Source organism: Paramisgurnus dabryanus, chromosome 10 (assembly GCF_030506205.2).
Source record: "Paramisgurnus dabryanus chromosome 10, PD_genome_1.1, whole genome shotgun sequence".
Classification (NCBI taxonomy): domain Eukaryota; kingdom Metazoa; phylum Chordata; class Actinopteri; order Cypriniformes; family Cobitidae; genus Paramisgurnus; species Paramisgurnus dabryanus.
The window spans coordinates 7,347,885-7,372,173 of NC_133346.1; the positions used below are offsets into that span (position 1 = coordinate 7,347,885).

The 24,289-nt window shown below is 40.4% G+C and overlaps 1 protein-coding gene across 7 annotated transcripts in view; it reads right to left on the reverse strand.

Annotated features, from left to right (window-relative positions):
* Positions 1-24,289, reverse strand: part of msi2a (musashi RNA-binding protein 2a) — a 197,485-nt gene that overhangs the window by 148,722 nt on the left and 24,474 nt on the right. The window lies entirely within an intron of this gene.

A 24,289-nucleotide genomic window follows, 5' to 3' on the forward strand; every position in this document is an offset into this window, starting at 1 on the left:
CATTAGTGCTAAGTAATGAGAGAGGCAGAGATGCCGGAAGTCAAATGCATGACTGACAGGGAAAATCACTCAAGATTTGTTACCTCTGAACTTACTTTACCTTAAAAAAAAACACACGCCAAGATGTATGCTTACACTCTCATCCATCAACACATAGACTACCTGTTTTACTGTGATCGAGATTTTGAGGGCATGTAGTAAATATTATTTTATATTATACAGTTGATGTACTGTTGTTATAATGAAATTTCCCATCACAAAAGAAAAAATGAGGTTAAATCATCAATTGTGCACCTTACACATCATTAGGTCCCAAGTTGTTGCGTTACAGCTATAAAGTTTCTTTTATAAAAGTTTTCTTTCTTTAAAAATACGAAGAAGCGCAGCGTGAACATTTCATAACATCAAAAATCACTTTATTTCACATTGGCTTGCAATTATCATTTCCAAACTGATTATCAAAATGCTTACAAGGACCTGCAGGCAACATAAAACAAAGCAATGACTTAACTGATGACCGAATACTATGGGACTGGGCAGAAGGGACGGAGACCCAAACTCTTTTCTATGGCTTGAACACATCTGCATCTGTTCCCAGTGTTGACTCTGTAGATTAATGTTATTCGTTGTTTACTTCTGCGCTTCTGAACATTGACAAAAATAACTGGAATCAAAAACTATATAAGCAAAAGTTCACCGTATGTAAATCCAGCTCACAAATACTGACATTATTAGGAATTATGAAGGAAATATTGTGCTTATGGCAAAACCCAGCAGCATTTCCTCAAAACTATTTAGAAATATTTATTTTAGGATTATAAATTGCCTGCCCCAGGCTGAATTTAAATAATTTGTGCTTAGGAGTTGTAACAGTTTAACAAAAATGACCTCGACTGTAATATTGCAGCCTCTCCCTCTCTCTCTCTCTCTCTCTCTCTCTCTCTCTATCTATCTGCAATCACCTTCCCGCTGAGTCACCATACACCACAGCTGGAGAAGAAACAGACAGAGAGTAAGAAAAAGAGACAGACAGACAGAGAGAGAGAGAGAGAGAGAGAGAGAGAGAGAGAAAGAGAGAATGTAAAGCGAGTTGGCACATTTAGTTCTCTCCCCTCCTGACGCTGGTCTCACAGATGACTGGGCAGCAAGCTGGCACTGCCATCCTGCGGCTCTGCCCTGCGTCTTGCAGAGCACCTTCATGGCTGCCGGGTTCAGACCGGTTCTCTGCTGCACCGCAACAGTCCTGTAACCTCATCACTGCGCCCTTTTAAACAGGGGCCAATGAGCAGAGACACGGACCCACCGAACCTGCCAGATTGGATCATGACAACTCAAGCGATGAATTGCAAGACATCAGATCTACATGAGCAGAGAAATGCCCAAACATGAAAGCACATGTCCAGTGTTCGCCATGATAGCACTCAAAATGTATTGATACCAATGTCATCATGTTTTATTGGTTATATGACTATGCTAATAAAACCCAGTTTGGCAGTGTTCGAGATTTTAGTCATTCCCCATTAAAGAACATGAGAGCTGTATTTGCATGACTGGAAATAGCTGCCGGAAGGCATTATCAAGATTGCTCCTGAGTTGCTCCAATACGCACCAGGTCATGCGGGTGGTTTAAAATAGAATTAAAAATATAGTCTAACATGTTGGTATAGACCAACATTTTTAATGTTTTGGTGTGAAGGACCCGGACCCCTCTCGGAGACAAGTTCCAGAGGGAAAGTGACCATCGAACGGGCGTGGCCCGGGAGGAACCCATGGCTGCAATGTGCGTTCGAAGTGTCAGTGATCAATGTGTCCGGCAATTCACATAAGTTCTCAAACGGGGGACCGTCGCCGGGCAAGGACCTCGAGCTCCTCCTGCCCCGGCAGGGAGGCCGAGGTGCCCGTCTGGGGTTTTCCCCCTGTGAATTGCCGGACACATTGATCACTGACACTTCGAACGCACATTGCAGCCACGGGTTCCTCCCCGGGCCACGCCCGTTCGATGGTCACTTTCCCATTCCCTGAACTGGAGCGTTGAGGGCTGAATTTAAGCATATTACTAAGCTGAGGAAAATAAACTAACAAGGATTTCCTCAGTAGCGGCGAGCGAAGAGGGACGAGCCCAGTGCCAAATTGGCGCATGCAGGAAATGTGGCGTACGGAAGTCTGCTCCACCTCGGCGCGGGCCGAGGGCCTAAGTCCTTCTGATGGATGCTTAGCCCGTGGACGGAGTCAGGTCAGTGCGAAATTCGGGTTGTTTGGGAATGCAGCCCAAAGCGGGTGGTAAACTCTATCTAAGGCTAAATACCGATAGTCGAGTACCGAAAGGGAAAGTTGAAAAGAACTTTGAAGAGAGAGTTCAACAGGGTGTGAAACTGGTAAATGGGTAAACGGGTAGGGTCTGCACAGTCTGCCTGGAGGATTCAACCTGGCAGGTCTGAGTTATAAAATAAAAAATATAGCCTAACATGTTCAGTGTTGGGAACGTTACTTTAAAAAAGTAATTAGTTATAGTTACTAATTACTTCTCACAAATAGTAACTGAGTTAGTAACTCCGTTACATTATTATAAAAGTAATTAATTACCAGAAAAAGTAATTACTGCGTTACTTTAAAAAAAAAAATTTTCAAATAACTTGAATGCCCCTTACTAAATTAAATATGTTCAATTAATAAAATGGATACTAAAGAGAAATCACAAATTTTGTGGCAGCATGTGACGATGTGAGGTGCTTTATTAGATCAGAATTACACGTGGAGAGACTTTTTCTTCATGGGCATAAGTTGCACATTACACAAACATTCTTGCCTTTCACCTCAACAATGGAAAAGTAGTGCTTTATACTTCGTGTTTGCGACCGCTATCTTTGAGCTTGTTGTACTTGCCATCGCCCTGTCGCCGGTGTTTTCGGAGTGATTGATGCGCGATGACCGGGCTGCCTGTCAGTGCTTTGAGATGGGGCACAGTCAGCAGCAGCACCGCTGCTCGTTGAGAAGAGAAAACGACGCGTATTTTCATGTCAGTCTACAAAAGTCTCCAACCACGCCAGAAAAGATAGCTAGATTTGTCCTATAAAGTCGCTAAAATGATAGCAAGTTGCTAAATCTAGCGACAAAGTGACCAAGTTGCTCAGACTTTTTAACACTGCTGCTCGCTCCTCTGACTTGGACTGCGCCTGTGGGCGGGCCTTTTTGTGAACTCTGCCTCTGGTTGGCTACCGATGGAAATTAAGCCAATCATCATTCGTTATGTTTCTCACAACACACACAAGAGAAAAACAGTGTTTGGCTGAGAGAGTGAGCATACGCGGCTGAAAATCACTACAGTAAGATCAATTTTAGTAACGCGCTGCATTTTAATGTCAGTAACGATAACGGCGTTATAACGGGGGAAACAGTAATTTATTTGATTACTCGTTACTGAAAAAAATAACGCAGTTACTAACGCCAATTACTTATAACGCCGTTATTCCAATCACTGAACATGTTGTTATAGACCACTTATGTTTTCACTTTCTAATACAATCCCAAAACAAAATCAAATCCCCACATTATTCTCCACTAAATATATTCTATTTCAATCTGAAACGACACATTACGTCATTGCCATTTCCTTTTGTTATGTCTCACACTTTCTATCTCTCTCTTGTCTTCAAAATGAAGCTGTTTATCTAAGCAAAAAAACTTGGCATCTGGTTAGCCTCTAGGGAGCCCAATTCAATGAGTTATCCTAACACACACACACACCCATTCTGACTAACCAAATCTCTTCATCTACCTCGTTTTCACTGACTCACTCATTTCTCGCCCTCATCTCTCCTCCGTTCGCATCTCTTCTCTCTCTATCTTCAGTAATTGCTCCCAGAGCTCTCATTTTCTCAGCCACGCTCCACCGCTAAGCTCTTAAAGATTTAGACACTTCACATAAACGCGTCCTGTCGCACACCTCGACAGAACCGCAGGACCTCTTCTTCTCTCATCTCTGTATTCTCTTCTGCGTAACCTGTAGGTCCGAGAGGCGATTAAAAACGGGATTCGTGCCAAATGGAGCCCCTGAGCTCATAAAATTGTGGGTCAGTTCAGAAGCAACAGCTCAGTGCACGCTGTGTTCTTTTCAGAAGGAATTATGATGGTTAAAAGCACTCTTGTAAAAGAAAAAAACACTCAAGAGTCAATCAACACTTCGAAGGTAGTCACAAACAGTAGCAGTAAGTACCCTTTACTGAAATACCATCAAAGAAAAGTTGACCTGCATAACAAAGCAGAATAAATTTCAAGAAAAAAAATACTGTAGTCCGACTTGATTTGCAGATTTTAATTGATGTTACTGCAGCTATCTACACTTTGTCAACTTCATGTGCTTTTACTGAATTAAGGATAGATATAACATTGTATGCTTAAAACAATAATTTCTTTATAGCTCAAATGGAAAGGTCAGCAATAGAAAGGTCATTGATTCCTAGGGAATGCAAATATGGATAAAAACCCAGTTGAATGCAATGCACGTCACCAAAAGTGTCTGGCAAATACACACATGTAAAAAGTAAAAAAAAATATTGAAACATTTAAAGGGAAAACAATAACTTTAATGTTATGAATGTGTAGCAATTTGCAGTATTTTGTAATACTTAGTGCGGTGTTAAAGATCAAATAAGACGAATCGAGGGGTGAGAACCAGAGGGGTGTAAGTGAAATTTTACCAACTTTAAACAAGGGCCAGAACAAAAAACGTTAGAGGAGGGTTCTAATTTTTCAAACTTTTATAACTACAAATTGATTAAGAAAACACATCCTTTTGTCAGCAAGAAAGAGCTTATCAAGAGCTTCATTATATATACACAACCTAAAATGACTCTAACACCCTTTTGATTCTCATCCTTTGAAATGCAGAAGATAATCGAGGCCACCGGAAAAATAAGAAATGAACAGAACTAAACATACATAGATGCTGGTGAAGTTTGATCAGCAGTTGAATGACTTTGATTTAGTCTGTAATAATAATAAAGGAATGACATCTGACCTGATGGTTATATCTGAAACATGAGCACTACATTGAAAAGTGAAAGAAAGGAATCAGATTTTATTAATAAACCTAAAGGTAAATGTCAGTGCAGTCTTGGGTCTTGACTCCTACCATACATCTGTCCTTTCTGGAAATGTAGAGGGCTTTTCAACTTCAAGAGCAAACTATAAACTTGTTTAACCCATATAAAAAATACAGATGACCTGTCTTATAAATTGTAACTCATCATTTAGAAAATGAGTCATGTCCGCATATGCCTTCGGTTTGTAATAAATAAACATGGCAACGTTGAGTTTTAAGTGTAAACAGCACACAGCTCTGTGTCTCTCTGATAAGACCGACTCCAACGCATTTGGAGTGGAGTTTTTCTTTCACTACAACAAAAGTGTTCTGCAATTACAGGTGTCCTATTCAGAAAATAAATTTTGAATAACTTTCAAAGCATGCACCTGTTCTCACGTCTGCACTGACTTTGCCAGATTAAGACAGCAGTGGATTCAAGACAATAGCAGTACATTGTAACTTTAACATTTAATGTGGCACCCAGGAGTGTCACTAGAGTATGTTCACGTTTCAAATCTAATATCTTACTTGTTGTTTTAACAAAGCAAATAATGGTAAAATAGTGCCGTGCTAACTACTATACTGTATATCCACCCATTTTACATTTATATTTTGCATTTTGACAAACAAACGATCTTCGATTAATTGTCGATAAGAATTAAATCGATCAAACTTAACGACTGTCGAATAAGCAAGATCATGCACGTCTGTGTGGCTCTTGCGCAAAACACAGCCGGAGAAAAAAAATGAAGAGAGTGCGGAGAATTAAACTAGACATGATCACAACAATGCTCAATGCCAAACACACCACTGGGCTTTTTAATGTCGTGTGAGACTAAGCTGCCTTCCAATGCAACGAAATGGCATCCACAGTGGATCTGATAGAGTTAGATACAGAAAATGCATATATGGTTGGATACTGAAAGCAAAGACCCTCTTCAGGGAATATTGCAAGCTTAGCATAGCAACGGTGCTAAAATAACACTTGATGATAATAAAACATATATTTTGACATGTCATGGATGCATGGACTTACAGGCGACCCATGTGAGGCAGAGTTATACACTGTTATTCAATTTGTGTCACTATGCTATAAATTGATGACTTTATCAAAACACCAATTACATTGACTGATTTAACAATCCCATGTTATTTAGACAAAATAAAAGCTTTTAATTTGCAAGAGGAAACAGGTGTTTTTACGCACACTTTTATGTCATCGGCTATATGCCACTGCAGTAAAGGCTTATGGCACTATTACAGTTAATGATTATTCGATTGATTGATCGTTCATTTAAACGATCATAAATTGGCATCCCTACTTGCTATAAATTCTTCAACCTCATCAGACATCATAATAGAAAATTCAGAGCATTGTTTTCCTTGGAAATGGAGGAAGCAAAGACTATTAAATGAATAAATGTAGCCAATGTGTATTTGAGAAAAAAAAATTGTATTATGTAATTCCCCCCTTTCAAATATTTTTGATTAATAAAACATTGGACTTTTTATCATTATTTTTATCATTTTTGCATCACAGCTTTGTTTTCTCATATTTAGCGATGTTGCCAATATTTTTGTGCACAATTGTATATGCACAAAATGAACAGTCATTAAGTAAACAGCCATTACCACAAATCTCTTTCCTGCTAGGCTTATATAGACTTACTAGAGCCAGACTAACAATCTACCACACAGACAGACAGACACACACACACACAAAGAAGAGTAATGATGTGAAATTTTGTCGAGGCAAATGTACAATGCATTAAACATCAAACTGGAGCCAAACCTCCCATAATTTCTCATAGCACTGGACATAGATCTTACGACTGACAGCGTGAGAAATATTGATCAATGTTAAAGGCGGTTTGGCAGACATGCTTGAAAATGAGAATTCTTTATATTTGAAGGCCTTTCAAAGAGCACTTGTGTATGTAATTATCCTGAGAAAACCAGGAAGGAGTTTCAAACCCTAAAATCAAAGGCTAAAATAAATGAAAGGAGAGACAAAAAGATCGCTTCCTACAGTCTTTCTTTCGCTCCATTTTCTGAGTTGTTCAGGTCTTCCCCAAAACAGAATCCTGAGTTTATTTACATGAACTTCAAAATGCCGCTCTGTTTAGCAGGAAACAAAGACAGGAGACATCAAAGTTTGTAAGATCTGGCAAGCGCCTTCACGCCGCTGACACCACAGGCCTTGAGTAAACCTCTAAAAAGGATGTTTTCTTTATTCCCACCCAACAAATCCTTTTCTTCCTATTGTCATTCTCTCACGAGGACAGGAACATTAACTGAGAACACTGTGAGAACGTTTCATCTGTTTTGGCTATGAGTTTGTCAAGGCTCAGAGGGGTTCTAGAGGAACACATCGTCCTCAGCTTTCCACTTGTTTTCCGACACCGCCCGACAGGGAAATAGAGGAAAAGGTGACGGCCACTGACAATTTGATGAAAATTGCTAAAAAGAAGCGTCCTCATCCTGATTCAAAGAACAATGGGTGGCTCGGGCTCACAGTTTTGAGTTGTTGAAAAATTTTAGCAATTTTTAGTCCATCAAAAGGTAACAATAAGTGTGGTACAACTCTCAACAGTTAAAGGGAAACTGCAGCCAAATATCAAAATTACTCTATGATTTACCGAGATACATATGTCCATCATCTTTCAAAAAAGCACATTTGGAGTTATCTTAGGGGCTGTCCACATGGAGACGCGAATCACATACAAATGTTTTATCGTATTGGCGTTTCGGCCACACGGATCCGGCGTTTTGGGAATCTGGAACCGCTATTTTTCGAAACCGGGTCCTAAAGTGGATAAATCTGAAATCGACACCCTTGCGGTTTCGTGTGTACAGCCAATCCGTATATTTTGTGAAGCGAAAACGTCATCACATACGTGTCGGCAGCATCACACGTAACAGCAACAACAATAATGGCGGACTACATGATTGTTTTCGTGCTACAGAAGCTACTAAGCCTACTAGCTTTATTACAGCAAAATCTATTGCTTCTATGCAATTGTGGTGACCAACAAGCGATAATGGACAACACCATACGCCACATGCTCTTATATTCACCACGGAAGACAACCAGGAGAAAGACTCCGCTTTTGCTCTTGAAGTTGTTGTGTTTGCCATTTCTTCTTGGTTCCTATACAGCGTGCAAGGTTATGCGCAATGCGCATGCTCAAAGTCTTCTTCTCCGTGTATATCTGTGGAAGAATTACAGCGCCCCATACTGGTCAGGCATATATACTACACCGCTTTCAGTCGGTTTCAGTGGTTTTGTGTGTGCGCAGATATTTCTTGAGACTACGCCGTGTTTACGGAAAAAATTTTTTAGAACTAGGAAAAAAAATGATCGGATAGGGAATGCACCGGCTTCGTGTGGACAAAGCCTTAAATGTTCTTGCTCTTCCAAGCTTTATAGCGTTTCTGCCATCTTGGACTCAAGCAAGAGTTTAAGCATAGTGAGCGTTCACGGCCATAGGTACATTGCACAGTGACTTTCCAAGATGGCGTTGTTACTGGAGACTAATTATTATAGTTTATAAAGTTTAAAATGTGGATATTTTTCATACAATATCGCATAAATTAACCACAATAACTTATATTAACCCCTTGGAGCCATGTGGATTACTTCTGTGAGGGATGGATGCACTTTTTGGACTACAAAGTGAAAAGTTGTTTCCTGATCCTGGTTTTCTCTTATTGTAAGCTTGGAAAAGCAAGGACATTTAGTAAAATAACTCCAAATGTGTTCATCTGAGAGATGATGGACATGTATCTGAGATTCCTTCAGGGTGAGTACATCTTGGTGTAATTTTTAAATTTGGCTGGAGAACGGCTTTAACCATCCAACAGTTTAACCAACCATACACATTTTTTCCACCTATGAAATTAGTTTTAATTACTGCTGACAACCAAAGGCAGTAATTAACCAATCATTTCCAAACATGCCTTAAGGTAGCCTAACGTGACACAACTTGATTAAATCCTTCACACTAAAAAATGCTTGGTTATTTTCAACCCAGTGACAAACCCCAAACTATGCTGGATTGTTTCCTGACTCTTAAAAAAATGTTGAACTGTTTCGGCCACACATGCGGAAGAAATAAATGAGAGACATATAGGGACTAGAGAGAGAGACAAACACACTATGGGGAAATTGAGATCAAGGCCTTTTGTCCCCGTTCACGCGTGTCGTCTCTCTCTCTGCAGACCACCAGTATGCAGACAGCAGGGCAGAACGAGCAACGTCCGCGCAGCCTGCGGTCCGCTGTTCCCAGTCTCCGCTCTGGAGGGATTTCAGCTGACAGCTGTTATTAATAAACGAGTGCTGGAGGTCAGCTCATTCCTCCGCCTTCCCTCCACCTGACTCCAGCACAACTACACGTCCAGCATCTCACCAGCTGCTCTCAGCACCTCTGCAGGAGCTGTGGACTAAAAAACGCTCTTTAATCAACAGCTACACTGACTGAGCATGTGGTAAATACATGCGACAAGAGCGGGCGAACGTCCAAAAAGACGTATGTGTCCTCTGTCTTGCTGAGAGGAAAAACAGAGTTTGATATTGTAACGGATTAGAATATCTTTGATGATACAAATTGACTTTGATACAAAGTGCATCATACAGATATTTCTGATGCGTTTTCATGCATTTTTAATATGATCAATAGCTGCTTTATTCAACTATTCTGTGTATCGTAAACATAAGTGAAACATTCTGCTGCTGTTCACTATCCGTCTGGGACTATTTTTTCAGTGGAAGGAAGGTTTTTAGGGATTTTACTTTACGAAAGTTGTGTTGATACATATTTTTTGCTTTAAAGGTGCAGTGTGTAAATTTTTGCGGCATTTCAGCTCAGTCCACTGCTCACCCCTAGCTTTTGAAACACATAGAGAAGCTACTGTAGCCACCACCGGACAAACCACAGGTCATCGTCAGAGACAACAAAGTAAAAAAAGTTTGTCCATTAAGGGCTTCTGTAGAAACATGGCGGCCCAAAATGGCGACTTGCATGTAAGGGGACCCTCGGTGTATGTAGATAAAAACATCTCATTCTAAGGTAATAAACACAAAACGGTTCATTATGAAAGGTCTTTATACACTCCTGATAATACAGTTTTTATATTATTTTGCATTTCTGTCAAGAGATCCTTCTAAAAATTACACACTGCACCTTTAATATTTGTATTGTGTATTTGTTAGCGTTTCATAAAAGCAATAAGGTACTTGAGGATAACGCTGTATCATAAACAAGATACTCAGCTTGCGTCGTGCCGAACAATGTCCCTAAACCGGGACAAAAGCGTACTTTTTGAAAAGGTACCGCCCATGTGACGACTTTTGCACCATCTTTGTATTATCTTTTTCTAAGAGTGTAAAAAGAAAGGGCTACATAGTGGATTAAGAATAGCATTATATACAGGCTTCAAATATAAACGTTAAAGCTGTTAAAAATTTTATACATTATGTCCACCAGACAAATAACAACTAGCAGCTCACGTACCCATGTGAACTGGAGCACAGTTCCTCTGAGGTGGACACCCATTCATGCTTCCTGTTTAAATGCCAGCGATAAACATGAACCAAGCATCCAGACTGTTTTCAACTCATATTCCTCACTGTCATACTGTATTGAGATAACAAAAGTGCCATTCAGTAACTGCGCCTGCTCGTTTTTAGTATGCACACCCATGCTTTAAAAAAACAGTCATTTTTTAATCTAGTTTGAAGGATCATGTAGACAGGCATTTCCAGCACTCATAATAAAACTGCCATCCTCTCGCTTAATGCCTCCGTATTTTGACCTGTAAACCGACTCATTCATCTCATTCATCATTAATGTGTGAAAATATTTTTGCGGTAGCGGGACAGAGTCAACTCTTCCCTGAGGACCCGCAGCTAAGCCGAACCCTTAACACACAGCATTGGTAAAATTCAGAGTTTAATTCTGCAGTTAACACACTCTCTCTCATATCTGCCTGAAGAACAACCATTACTAAACACACACAAAGTCTTGCCCAAAAAAGGTCAATTTTGCTTGAAATGCCTTTAGCTCTGAATTAGACTCGTGTAAAGAGTTCCCATTGGAATAACAGAGTGGTTTTACTGCCATTTTCAAGAGCCAGCACTCATCCTAGAGAGAGACACACACACACACACACAATCTTTCTTCTTATCCATTCTCTCTCTCTCTCTCTCTCTCTCTCTCTCTCTCTCTCTCTCTGGTTCTGTTGTTTGGCTTTCAGCATTAAGCATGGGGCCGTAATGTCTGTGAATCAGAGGGTTTAACAGACAAAGGCGGCATCGCTGTACATTTTATTAGCGTGAAAGCATATCAAGAATGGAATTTCTGCAAAGACTTCCTGCTAGTAGGAGACTTTCAAGTTTTAACAGAACTTTTTGCCTTTTGCACTTTTTATTGAATTTATATATACTGAGATGCTCACTATATTTCAATATTATTTTGTAGCTATATCACCCTTCCCTACTGTCTATAATGAAAAACAAATAAGGTCTTTGTAAAAGGGACATACCATGAAAATCAGATTTTTTTTCATGTTTAAGTGCTATAATTGGGTCCCCAGTGCTTCTATCAAGCTAGAAAATGTGAAAAAGATCAACCCAGTAACTCAGTTTTGCTAAACCATTCTCTGCAAGCATGCAGAAATATGATTAATGAATATTTGGCTCCCCTTGTGATGTCAGAATAAGATAAGATACCACCCCTTAATATGCACTAAATAGCAGTGCAGTGATTGGATAGTGTAGAGTTCAGATCATTTGCAATTTAAAGGACATACCCAAAAACGGCACATTTTTGCTCACACCTACAAAGTGTCAATTTTAACACGCTATAATAAATTATCTATATGAAATTTTGAGCTAAAACTTCACATATGTACTATGGGGACACCAAAGATTTATTTGACATCTTAAAAAAGTCTTGCAAAATGTCCCCTTTAAAGACCATCCAGAGATAGTTAAAAATAACACAAACAGCAGGGAATGCCATCATTGCCCTCACCTGCCCCACTCCAAAATTAATCACACACACAGCTTTATAAAACAAAGCCGCCAGTCTCTGGCAATCCATCATCAACAGCAGATTTGAAATCCGCCGTCACAGGAATCAGCTGATTCCGACCTGTCAAACACATACTGAGAATACATTCAAGCCTAAGAGCTGTCAATCAAAACCCTCTCTGCCTATAGAAGGAGGGTTTTATGAAGCAATGGCATCATCAGATGAGAACATCATCAGAATGAGAGTCATAAGCTGTGCAGAATAAAAAAAAAACTTCCTTGCATAGGGCTACATCTGTGTGAGAAGACAAACTTTCTCGACACATATCTTACTGTCTGTCTTCACACTTACACCAAAATGTCATTCACAAAAACAACCCTGAAGATGCAACACAGCTATTTTGAGACTGAATTGTTCTGAATGATGTTACGTCATAGAATGAAGCTGCTTATGTAGGCGGTAGACAGCAATGCAACTCATTTGGTGTTGAAACAGAGTTGTCTTAACTAAGCAAAAAATAATATGATTTTTATTACAGGACAGTCGCACTTATTGATATATAAAGAGAATGTAATACTGGGTTGACAAGTGCTTTATTATCACTCTCTATTTCTCTCTTAAGTATATGCACTCCTACAAAGAGGCTGAATGTCGGTACGTCACAGCTTAGCAAAAAAGCTCTTTATATAATAATTAACAGGGCTGTTTAAAAGCACTCTGTCCCACACAGCTAATTACCCCAGCTGACTTCTGCCCTCATTTTCTCATTGTGACCCAGAATAGCGATGGATTCAATGCTTTCAACGGTTTTAGTGTACACCAATATCACATCAGAGATCCTGTGCACTTTCCCATCGTTGTCCCAAAGCTACCCGATCAGCATGAAATTCATGTAATTTCTTTGCCGTCTTTTGATTCGTCCTTAAGAGGAAGATCGGCCCTGAACAAAAAACATGCTTCTCTTCAGTTAAGCCATTTTGCAGCTGTTTAAATGTGCAGTGAAACAGGTGCGAGCATTTAAACCAATTCATTCAATTAAGGTGAACACAGAAAATAAGTCTGCAAATTAAAGCCTTTCCTATCTTCCTCTCACTTCTGTTTCGAACTAACCTTGATGAAGTGAAAAAATGTTTCCCCTGCAATCGACAAAGCTCAATCAAAGTCCCATTAGGGAAGTCGCACCACAAGGGGCCATGTTTGCAACGCCTCCAGGCAGTTATTTCAGTCATGCAAGACTAAAGTCATATCTACTTGATTACGGAAAGACAAATATATCTAAAACCATGTGCTAAAATCACAACTAAACAAAATTTTTTGACCAACAATGTAGTCTGACATAACCTTTGCACCATCTTAAGCTCAAATTAAACCTTTTTCAAGGTCAATTGAGCTACTTGGCATGTGCACAGGTTGGTAGGGTTGTGCTGATAGACGATAGTTTTGTGTATTGACGATCGTCAGACATATCGCTAATAGCGGGCTTTCATGACAATTGTTGGCGATAGTTATTATTATTATTATCATCATAGTTTCACATTAACATGCGCATTGCATGCTTTTCCTGGGATGAGAGGACTCAGAGGACGCACGTGGACTCAATGCGCGCTTCTTGGACTCTTGCTCAGACCTGAATGCGCGCGGCATGGACTCCTCCTAGCACCTAAACTTGTAATACGTGTGGCTCTGACATTTCCTTGCAATAGAGAGGTTGTTAGGCGCGCAGAGGGTTAAAACCAGCGAGTTTGTTGTTCCCACTCCCTGGAATGCGGGACATTTAAAGCGCCTGGACTAAATGACGTGGATAGATTTAAGGTGTAGCGGAGGATTTTCTCGAATTTTAGAAAAGAACTGCCTTCTCCACTTTTTAAAAAAATGCAATTGCACAACACTCCTGATTGACAACTAGGAGGACCAATAGTCTTGTTGATCCACCCGGAAAAAGAAAATCCTCCGCAATACCTTTAATGGCATCAGTTTTAATGCTGCGTTTACACCAGCCGCGGTAGAGGCGTCAAGCAGGAGTGATTTCAATGTTAAGTAAATGTGAAGACACGTTGACACGCGTCTGGAGGTCTCGCGGGCGCGAATGAGCGATTAGTGCGGTGCCGTACGCATCTGGCACGGTACGCGCGAATGGTGCGTTTTGTTCATTTTGCGTTTGACACAAATTTGCGGCTGACGCCCGAGTTGAACATTTTTAACCTTAACCGCGTTAACCAATCAGGAGCCTGCTTGCTGCTGTGGCGGCAGCTCCGCCCGGAGTCACTCATTCAACATGAAGGAACGCTTGATATTGTCCAGTCACCCGAAGCTATACGATCCAAGTTCTTATTTCTATAGAGAAAGGAATAAAACGGACCTCGCTTGGAAGAGTGTCAGTGAGGACATTGGGCAACCTGTAAGTTGTAAAAACACATTTCACTTTTGAGTTACGTGACGTTTATCGACCCGCGCAGTTTATTTTCCCCCTTAAGTAAGGTGACAACAAACCGGTAACTTTCTCGATGAATGCACAATCAATATCAGCCATCTTGCCAACAGACAACCGCATTGCACTTGCCCCTCCCACAAGAAGCGGATTTCGCCTCTGACGCGCGTCAAATGCTTGCTTTTTCTGCGTCTACTTCGCTCTATACGTGCAAATGCCTTCAAACTGTTCAAGCGGCAAACTAGGCGCGGTAGATGCAATTTTGACGCCTCAAACGCGGTTGGTCTAAACGCAGCATTAGAAGGTTGCGGTTATAACAGTGTTGCCCTTGCTTCTTATTTGTCCACCAATCAAGTGACTTGTCATAATTGAGTAAAAATGGACAAATGAATAAATGAGTAAACTACTGCCCCGCCCCCCAATACTATCTTGTATTGGCGATCTCACAGGCTGACGATAGGACGATCTCTAAATGGGGCATATCGCCCAACAGTACAGGTTGGCAAGCAACTCATGCAACTCTGTACAGAGCTCCACCTCAGACAATCATCAGCCTTTATCGATTAATAATTGGTTCTTTAAACTGGAAGGCGGGACTTCCGTTGCCAGAGTGGCCATATTGAGTGCCGCATTGTCCCCTATTCATAGTAACAGCAGTGCTCAATCTTGTTATATTCAACATCTATGGCCCGATTCATTCCAGCCCCTCACACAATGAGTTAAAAATAGAAATGTTCACATCCTGCTCGGTCTTAGAATAGAAGCCCCACATTTATAGAAACGCCAAAACAAAGAGAAAGACAAAAACAGAGAAAATGTTTGAAGTTGAGTTTAAACTACAGAGCGGGTACACTCAAAATTATTTGATTTTAAATGTACCATAAAAAATATGCAATCATAAGCACTGAACAGTAACAAACACACAAGCCGGATCATAAAACGCTTTTATCCCATTGATTTTTAAGACAGGATAAAGTGGAAGAACAATGTAGAGGAAAAATTCAAGCGTCTGCAAAGAGATGCCAAGTCATGCGACCAGAAGGTGAGAATTTTTTTTAATTTTTGTGATAAAGTTACACTTAATTAGACATCCATTGACCAATGGGTTTTAGACAGGCCAGTCCTTACTGTATTATGTTAACCAACCAGACTTGAATTAGAGATTTTCATTCTTCATTGGGCTGACATGAATCATAGCAGAGGCTGGCACAACCTAACAGCCGTGTGTAACATAGTTCTGGCCCATCATTAGCATAATGCTAGAGGTCCAGACTGAATCTAGTCATAACACACTCAGACTAGGCTAAAAACAGCACCTCGTCTCTTCAGGCCACCATGAAACAGACAGAAAAAAACATGACTCTTGAATATAAAAAGGTCAGTGTCAGGTTAGTCTTTAGAGAGGAACTGGTCACTGGCTGTAATTAGACTGATCTGGTTTCCTATGCTTGACATCAAACAAGAAGAAAAAAGACACACAACCACCTCAAAAAATTTTAAGAGTCTTTTGTCTAGACCAGGAAACTAATGACAGAAAGTGGAGCGTAAAGACAGCTACGTGACCTCTGCCCTCTCCAGCGGCCGCTAAAAACCATTCACCCGGTCGGCCCGTCAGAACGAGCATCTGGATCACGGTGCCGGTCTAATCAGGACTGATGAATGTGGGTCAGCTTTAATCTTCCTGCGTTGAACTGATTGGAAAGGAGACTCTGCTTTGAAGTGAAGAATTCCATTAGCTTCCGGCGCTCAGATCCGACTGGTCCAGGAAAGCCATCGCGCGCACACACTTTTTACACCATCACATCCACCCAAAGGCAAATGCAGAAGCCCATTTTAACAGAAAACATCTATTTAAAGAACATCTGTATGGGAGACATACTCGTTCTGTCCCGGCTGTCTGGGCACTACTGTGGCATCCTGACATCCAGCTTCAGTGGTTCGTCTTTACTTTGATCCAGTCAAATACGACAACTGGCTGTTAAGGGATCACAGACAGCGAAGCAGAACTGAGCAAAGAGCCGGTGAAGAGAAGAAAGCAAGCCGCCATCTGGGCTGACCACCAACTCTCTCTCTTTCTTCACAAAAGGCAAACGTACCAACTGTCTGCTCAACGGCCCAAAAAGACAGACAGACAGTACCTGAAGTTCCCTGCCACCTATTTTTATTTATTTTTTCAAACCCGTTCCAAAGACCTTTTATGTTCAGAGTGGTTTGATATCTCCACATAACAGCAGTCTGAAACTGGGAACCTTTGAAAGTGCGATCTACTTGGAGGCCAACACTTAAAGGCATCAGAATCACCGTTTGAAGTCGTAAAAATGGAGACGCTAAAGGCGTGGAGGTGAGAAAGAGGAAGAAATGAACCCTGAGACCTTCTCATATCATTGTGGTTTGTATTCAAACAGAACGAAGAGCGGCAGTCAGAAAGCGCGGTTGAGTAAACAAAGCCGGCGTCGTTTCGTCTTATATTACCACAGGGCAGGTGCTGAGGAGAAAGACAATAAATTAGGACACAAAACTGCAAGGAAAGCAAACGTAAGCGGTCACCCCTGGTGCTACAATCCAGCTGAGAGCCATTTATATTCCCCGACATGATTTTAATTTTAATACTACAGCCAAACAAAAGCAAACAGGGTCGGATTAAACAGCACTCCACGGAATCTCCTATCCTGACAGCCGGAAAGCACTGAAGCTGGAAAACCTCAGGAAGACCGCTTGGGTTTCTTCTTCTTCTTGTTTTAGGGAACTGTCTGGGCTCAACAGAGCAAGACAGTGAGAGAAGAAGAGAGACAGCCCTGAAATAAGCATTGAGAAAGAGTAAGAGAGAGATCAAAAAATGCTAAAAAAGGGTTTTGCTGAATTGGTTACCACATTTGGAACACTGGTTACCACTGCACTTTCGTTGTTTAATTTGATCTTTTTACTTTTTTACTCTAATTTTACACTACTGACATTTTGCATTTCTTTGGAAATATTAGGTAGTTGTGTGAGGGGCACAAACTAACACAGGGTTAATTGTAACACGGACTGTTTACATTGTTGAACAGTATCAAGCAAATTTATGGAAATGTATAATGCTTATCCATAGAGTTATTGATAAAAGAATGTTTTGGTGGCATGTAAGTAAACTTTTTCATCATATGCTTTATTTTTCAGTTGTCTTGTTGACTAAAACAAAGCATCATTTTGAAATATGTCTGCAGCTCTTAGCAACTTTTTTGGTGGGCTTGAAAATATTTTCACCCAGTGGGGTTAATTGTAACAGTTACATTTGCGTCAAGTGAATAAACTACACTGAAATTACAATAAGAGAGCAAGAAAGACACAGGACTGTAATCAAAAGAGAGTTAGAGAGAACTTAAACCAGAAAAAACTGAGATAACGCAGGGTAGGAGAAACTGAAAGGACTGAAGACAACAGAGAGAGACAGCTCTGAGACAAGAAAGAGAAAGAGAGACAAGACAAAGGGCAATAGACAGAGCCAGATCTCAGAGCAAGACAGGACTATAATCAGCTGAGAGACGGCCAAGGGCAAGAGAAACAGATAGACAGGGCCGAGGGCAAAAGTAAGAGAGGCAGATCTGAGAGAAAGAGATAGGCCTACAATCAGGGTTCCCACACCTTAGTTAACTTCAAATTCAAGGACCTTTCAAGGACTTTTCAGGTCCAATACCCTTAAATTCAAGGACTAAATGTGGGGACACATTTCAAGTGAGAGCAAGGTTACATCGTGTTACCTTTTAAGATACATTGTTACAGTTCTCTTTCGAGGGAACTCGCGCTGCGTCACTGTGGTGACACTTTGGGGACGCCTCCAGGGGTAAGTGCATCTGAATGTGTATATCAAATTCAACCAATGGTGAGGCTAAACGACAAAGACAGGGTGACGCGGGAGCCAGGAAGTCTACCGCTATCTGAATTAGGGGCTGGACACACCAAAACTTTTAAACGCGGCTGAAAACGCCTTGAGGACGCTGAATGCCAGCTGTTTTTCAGCTGAGTGCCAGCTTTCTTCAGCTGAGCGCTTTGGTAGCTGTGTGATACTTCAGCTGCGAGCCGGTTGGTTGCTGTGGTAATGTCCCGCCCCTCCTCCACTGTGATTGGGCGGCCGTGTGAGAACTGACATTGACGAGTGGAGCTTTTCTCCCAAAGCTGAATCTCTTTCAACTCTCGACGCTCAGCGCCGAGCGCGGAAAAACCGCCGAGCGCCGGTTTTCAGCGCAGAAAAAACCCGCTAGCTGCTGGCTTATTTGAAAAACGCCGAGCTTCCATTGGAAATAATTGAAAACATGCGCCGGCCGCAGGCGTAAAAGTTTTGGTGTACACAACCCCTTATTGCCAAAGATGGCGTTACAGGGACGCATGAAGTATGGCAAGGGAGACGCAGCGTCTCGTTCCCTTCTCAGAGAAAACAAGTAACATGCATAACCGGATACGTTTTCTATGTCAAACACAACTATGCAAAAAAGCATTTTGGTATGAATCAACATTTGCATACAGAAGATAATATAATAATAATAATAATAATAATAATAATAACTTTATTTTATATAGCGCCTTTAAAAGCAGTATCTCAAAGCGCTTCACATAAAAAGAGAAGAAATTAAAAGGAGCACATAACATGACAGGTATTAAAACTTAACATACAAAGGTAAAAGCCAAATAACAACAAACAAAGTTATCACCGAAAAGCTACTCTAAAAAAGTACGTTTTAAGGTGGGATTTAAAAATACCCAGGGATTCTGCATTCCTAATCTCTGAGGGCAAAGAATTCCACAATTTAGGAGCCACACAAGTAAAAGCCCGATCACCCATAGTTTTTAGGCGTGTTGTTTTGACAGTTAAAAGACCAGCTTCAGAAGAGCGTAGAGCACGTGTAGGAGTGTAAGGGATTAAAAGCTCACGCAGATATTGGGGAGCCAGATTGTTTAGGGCCTTATAGGTAAGCAAAAGGATTTTAAAATCAATACGAAAACTGACAGGGAGCCAGTGCAATTCCTCTAGGGTAGGTGTAATGTGCTCCCTTGTACTGGTCCCAGTCAGAATTCTAGCAGCAGAATTTTGTACCAACTGTAGTTTGTTTAGGGTAGCTTTAGGAACTCCAGCCAGCAAGGCATTACAGTAGTCAATACGTGAAAAGACAAAAGTGTTGATTAACTTTTCAGCCACAGGGAAAGTCAGCATAGGACGCAGTTTGGCAATGTTTCTAAGATGGAAAAATGATGTTTTAACAGTATTACGAACATGAGCATCAAATGTTAAATTGGCATCAAAAATCACCCCCAAATTTTTTAATTTAGTTTGGAATTGCAAAGCAGAGCCATCCACACATAATGTTATGGACTCTGCTTTGCGCAACTGATGAGGTGAACCAACAAGCATCACTTCTGTCTTGTCACTATTCAGACACAAAAAATTGTCAGACATCCATTTCTTAATATCAATAAGACATTGAGAAAGAAAAGACACAGTCATAGTGGTATCAGGTTTTGAATGTATGTAAATCTGAGTATCATCGGCATAAAAGTGATAGTTAAGACCAAGTGACTTTAAAAGCTGGCCAAGTGGGAAAATGTAAATATTAAAAAGCAATGGGCCCAAGACTGATCCTTGAGGAACACCCGATTGCACCATACCAACCTCAGACTTGCAGTCACCCATCACAACAAACTGCTTTCGATCAGAAAGGTAGGACTTAAACCAGTTCAATGCCGAATCACAAATGCCAAATATAGTCTCTAACCGTGTGATTAAAATAGAATGATCTAAAGTGTCAAAAGCGGCACTAAGATCAAGAAGAATCAGAATAGATAAACAGCCAGAATCAGAAGCCATCAACAAGTCATTAGTAACCTTAACTAACGCTGTTTCCGTACTGTGGAGTTTACGGAATCCAGACTGAAGTGGCTCAAAAAGATTGTTAGTGGAAAGATGAGAAAGCAGTTGGGAAGCCACTGTTTGTTCTAGAATTTTGGCTAGGAATGGCAGATTAGAAATTGGACGAAAATTATTAGGATTATCAAAGTTCATGTTGTTAGTTAGTAATATAAGGATTTAAAGTAAACAGTTTAGTACGTGTGCTTAAAGTCTAGAATTTTTATGATATTATCCTACACTACACAGGGAATTATATGGATTTTCTTTAGAAAACTTCTTGCATAAAATAGATTCAAGTACTATCAATGACCTGTATATATATATGTATATTTTCAAAAACATCCCCGGGCCTTGAATTTTCCTCCCAGATTCACAAACTTTCAAGGACCACAATGAGAAAATAGAGAGCGACAAGTCTGTCAACAGGAGACTTCAATGAAATCAGAAGACAAAGATAGGCTGATGAACCTTAATGTGTGTTCGTGCGTGCATGCGTGTGTGTGAGAGAGAAAGAGAGAGAGAGACAACAACAAGATCAGGAGTGAGCAGACAAGTGCATAAGACTGAAAGAGTGAGACAGTGCAGAAAGAGAGAGAGAGAGAGAGAGAGAGAGAGAGAGAGAGGGCGAGAGACATTGCCCTATGTTGCGTATTAGAGCTGAAGAGAGTGAGATAAAGCAACCAAACACAGAAGAGTGTAGCAGGGAGTCTGTCTGCTTTATTGCAAGATATTGGGTCATGCCTCTGTACACTGTCAGGAGTGTCTGGAAGACACATCTGCGTTTCAACAGAGAACACTTCCAGCGTCGGCAGTTCCAGTGTGTCCGATAGCTGTGGGCTCTTACTCTGAGCTGCTTTGAATTAGTGGTTTTCTAGCTGGGGTTCTCAATGGCCAGACATCTTGTTATAGAACTTAGATTCAATTTGATAATGTTATTAAATAGGAACCAACTGGAGCCTTTCTGGTCAATGCATTCATAAATACTGAAAACATAGTCCTGCAAAAACATGCAAAACCAAAGCTATCCAATGCAGTTAGAGTCTGTTGCCCTGGGCGGAGCCGAACGTAACTAAAACTACCGATTAAACCAAACACATTAAATTAAACAATGACCTTAGAATGTCTTTCATTACACAAACAGCAGTCTGACGTTTTTCCCAGTGTAATTATCTTTGTGTCTTTATATATAATTGGCAGGTATGAGCAACAATTCATTAAATCATTTGATGACATTAAGATTTTAATTGTAGCTTCTCTATAATACATGGAATCTAATCAGCCTAAAGAGAGAAGAGTGCCTCTATTGTTTCATTGCCGTTTTTAATGATTGAAATTGTGCTTACATCTAAACAATAGACTGATGAAAGTCCACAGCTTAGGCACTGAGCTTATCGGTCTCTCTGGATGGTCTATGGAGAGAATTTTATATTCTTTATTTAATAATAATCATAGTCCAAACAGGGGGAGAGAGAGAAAGAGAGAGAGAGTGAAAGAGTGTACGTGAGTAAGCGAGCGAGCGAACGAACGAGCGTGCATGTAGATAAACAGACAGATAAACAGACATACGGATGGGTGATTCTCGCGAAATTAGATTTATGAGGTGTCATGAAACATTTTGATAAAAAAAGTAAATGCAAAATAAGAAGCATACAGTTACAAACATCTCTTCATGTACTATTTTGCACATGATTTCAAATTACATCATACAAACCAATTTGTTTGTTTTTTCCACATTTAAGGGAAAATGTTCATTACCGCAACGTGTCCATTACTGGATTTGGGTTGTTTGACATGGAAATATTTAAAATAAAAAAAAACGCTTCAGTGCATGTTATACTATAAACATTTACAGTAAAGAAACATGGGGTATTTGGTGATCATTGGTAAATGTAGAGACAATAATAAGGAATATAAATGTGTCCAAGACCAATTTTCTCATCCTCCGCAACATTTTTCAATCATTGTTTAAGCCCTCAAGGAACTAACATTTTTAAAACCTAAAAATTGTTAAAAAATAATTGTATAAAAATGTAATTTTGTTTGTCATAGTACCTAGACAACTTTTTAGTTCTCATTACCGAAACATGAGTTTGTAAATACATATATTTAATGTAATATCATGTTGCGGTAATGATAATTTTTTATAATGATAATCTAAAAAATGTAAATAATTTTTTTTAAATCCTCTAGAAATAATGGTTATAGTAAGTTCAGACCTTAATCTTATATGTGCCAAAAATTGTACAAATTCTGATGCTGGACACCTTCTAAATCTGGATTTCGTGAGAATCACCCGCATAGACAGACAGATTATGTGTGGGAGAAAGAAAGTGCATATGTAAAAGTGTAAGAGATTTAGTGTGTAAAAGAGTGCACGTGTGTGTGTGTGTGTGTGTGTGTGTGTGTGTGTGTGTGTGTGTGTGTGTGTGTGTGTGAGAGAGAGAGATAGTGTGTCTGAAAGAGTGATAGATAGAAAGTGAGTTTGTTCTCACATTAACCAAACCGTACCCCAAAGCCTGGTTCTTTGATTAGTGCGAGCGATCCGTACTGTGCCTGGGCGCGGTTTGGTTAATCACACCCTGGCCCACTTGCGACACCCACAGCGTGAGCGCTAATCGCGCCAATGCACGGATCAAAAGGCAAGCCGTCAATTGTGTGACAGTCATTCAACTTCATCTGCTTCAAGATGCGTGCAGCACAGTTACATTTAAATGTCTGTGATAGATCGACTAAGCAATATGATAGGCATGGTGGGAGGGCTACGTGTCATCACGTCCCAAATGACTTAAAACAAAAAGGCACAAACTTAACATTACGATGTGTGTAAAAGAGTAGATATAAAGAGATTGTAGATATATAGAGAGAGTAAGCAGGCGAGAGATATATAATGTATATGTGAGTTGAGTTGGAACATGGACTGACAGGCGGAGACAGAGACAGTGACAGCACCGGTAAGACTGACGGTCTAAAAAGAGAGCGACAGACAGACAATAGAGAAAAAATAGAATGAGTGAAAACTCAATCACACAGAGGGAGGCTCAACACAACGGCTGATTCTGCCTTCCCACAGAGAGACGAAAAACATAAATTATCAAAATAAACCAGGCAAACGGACAAAAAACATCTCAGATGAGGGAACAAAAATGACATCCATACACTGAAATGACAGAGCCTTTTTTACACGCATACACAGACGTCATCCTGTTTTACTGCAGCGCTTGTGTAAAAAGTGCTTATATCTCAGGAGTTTTAGCTGGAGAAGTCACAGAAAGATGGAGACGAAGCTCTCTCTCTCTCTCTCTTTCACAACGTTTTGCCGGTGTAATTACTTGTGCAGATGCTTCACCACAAAGACACACACAGCTGACAAGTGCAGATGTAGACTCGCCTACTAACAAAACTGTTGTGTTTTTCCACTGAGAACAAAAACAGAGGAGTGTATGCGTGACAAAGAAGCGTAACACAGGCTCAGCTAAAGTGGCGTCTCAGCACCTGCAAAGTTTTCACACCAGATTAAAAAAAGACCTGTAATTCCACAATCCACAGCAGCTTGATATCAGCAGTATATATCAGTCACACAGAAAGACTCAGAGAGATAAATAGATATTGCCAAACAGAGAGAGAAAGAGACATTTATTACCAAAAAACATGTTTTGTATGGAGAGAAAAAGAGAGACAAACTCTTAAGGTGCGTTCACAACAGAACGAAAGCGGCGGCAAGCGTGAGTGATCTACATGTGAAGTCAATGTAAAGGCACGTTTATGTCTTGCAGCGCAAATGAGGCGTTTTGCGCGGCGCCGTAGACGCGAATCCGTCTCATTCGCGCAAATGATGCAAAATGACGCGCAAATGACCCGAATTGAGC